Source organism: Oryzias melastigma, linkage group LG9 (assembly GCF_002922805.2).
Source record: "Oryzias melastigma strain HK-1 linkage group LG9, ASM292280v2, whole genome shotgun sequence".
Classification (NCBI taxonomy): domain Eukaryota; kingdom Metazoa; phylum Chordata; class Actinopteri; order Beloniformes; family Adrianichthyidae; genus Oryzias; species Oryzias melastigma.
The window spans coordinates 24,031,199-24,032,678 of NC_050520.1; positions in this window are offsets into that span (position 1 = coordinate 24,031,199).

Genomic DNA, 1,480 nt, shown 5'->3' on the forward strand with positions numbered 1-1,480 from the left:
TGTCCAGGACTCTTCTCCATGTCAGAGCTCAGCACTCACACCAGCAACCACCATTCTTCACAGGAACCAACCTGGACCTGGACCTGGATCTGGATCCAGCTGTGTGTCCTTTAGGAGTGACAGATCAAAGGATTTACCTGTTTACTTCAAAGCCATCAGTCCAGGAGTGGAACAGTAAGTGTTTGTCAAAAACATGCTATTGATGTAACTGAAATAAATGTATACAGTGTCACAGTTGTCAGAGCAATTTTAACAGATCAGTCTGTTTATGATCTGAGTTCAATAGTTTAAACATGAATAATAATCTGATGAACCTCCATTACAAAATAATTTCGTTTTTAATTTTAAAAATGTTTTTCTCATCAGGATCCAACAGAGATCTGGATCTGGATCCAGCTGTGTGTCCTTCAGGAGTGACAGATCAAAGGATTTACCCATTTACTTCAAAGCCATCAGTCCAGGAGTGGAGCAGTAAGTGTTTGTCAAAAACATGCTATAAATGTAACTGAAATAAATGTATGCAGTGTCACAGTTGTCAGAACAATTTTTACGAATCAGTTTGTTCATGATCTGAGTTTAATAGTTTAAACATGAAAAAAAATCTGATGAACCTCCATAACAAAATAAATTATTTTTTAATAATGCAAATGTTTTTCTCTTGAGGTTCCAACAGAGATCCGGATCTGGATCTGGATCCAGCTGTGTGTCCAAAAGAAGTGACGACTCAAAGCATTATAATCCTAACTTCAAGTCCATCAGTCCAGCAGTGGAACAGTAAGTGTTTGTCAGAGTTAAAGGAGTCTGGATAATAGTTCAGATGATCAATAGTTTTAGATGAATGACTTGAGTTCTGGTTCAGTTCTTGATCTCTCTGATCAGACTCTCTTGGATCATCATGTGTGATCAGATCTTTTCAGTTGATCTTCTGAGAGTCTCTGAGATCAGAGATGTTGGTGAAACTTTAAACAGAAATGAATCTTTCTACATTTTCTGATCTGGACAAATGTTTAGATCAGAAAAGAAACTGTTTTGTCAAATATGTTAATGATAGTTTTTTATAATGTTAATTCTGACTGACAATCATCCACTACATCTCTGAGTCCTCTATTTAGGTCCACAAAAACCAGATCTAATATTTAATAAACATTAATCAATAAAGTGGTTGTCCTCCAATGATGTCATTATAATGTAGAAATTAGATAGATAGATAGATAGATAGACCTTTATTGTCATTATCACAAGGACAATGAAATTGCAGCAACCGTTTCAGTGCAAGTGGCATAAAAAATACAGAACATAATATAAAAATACGATATAAAGTATAAAAAATATGTAGAAAAATATATACAATGAACTGTGACATATAAGACTATGAGCATATATGTACATTATGGATGTGCAAAAAAGCGAGCATTTAAATAAACAGATTTACATATGCATATGTACATAAGCAGTATATAAATATATGAACATGTACTGT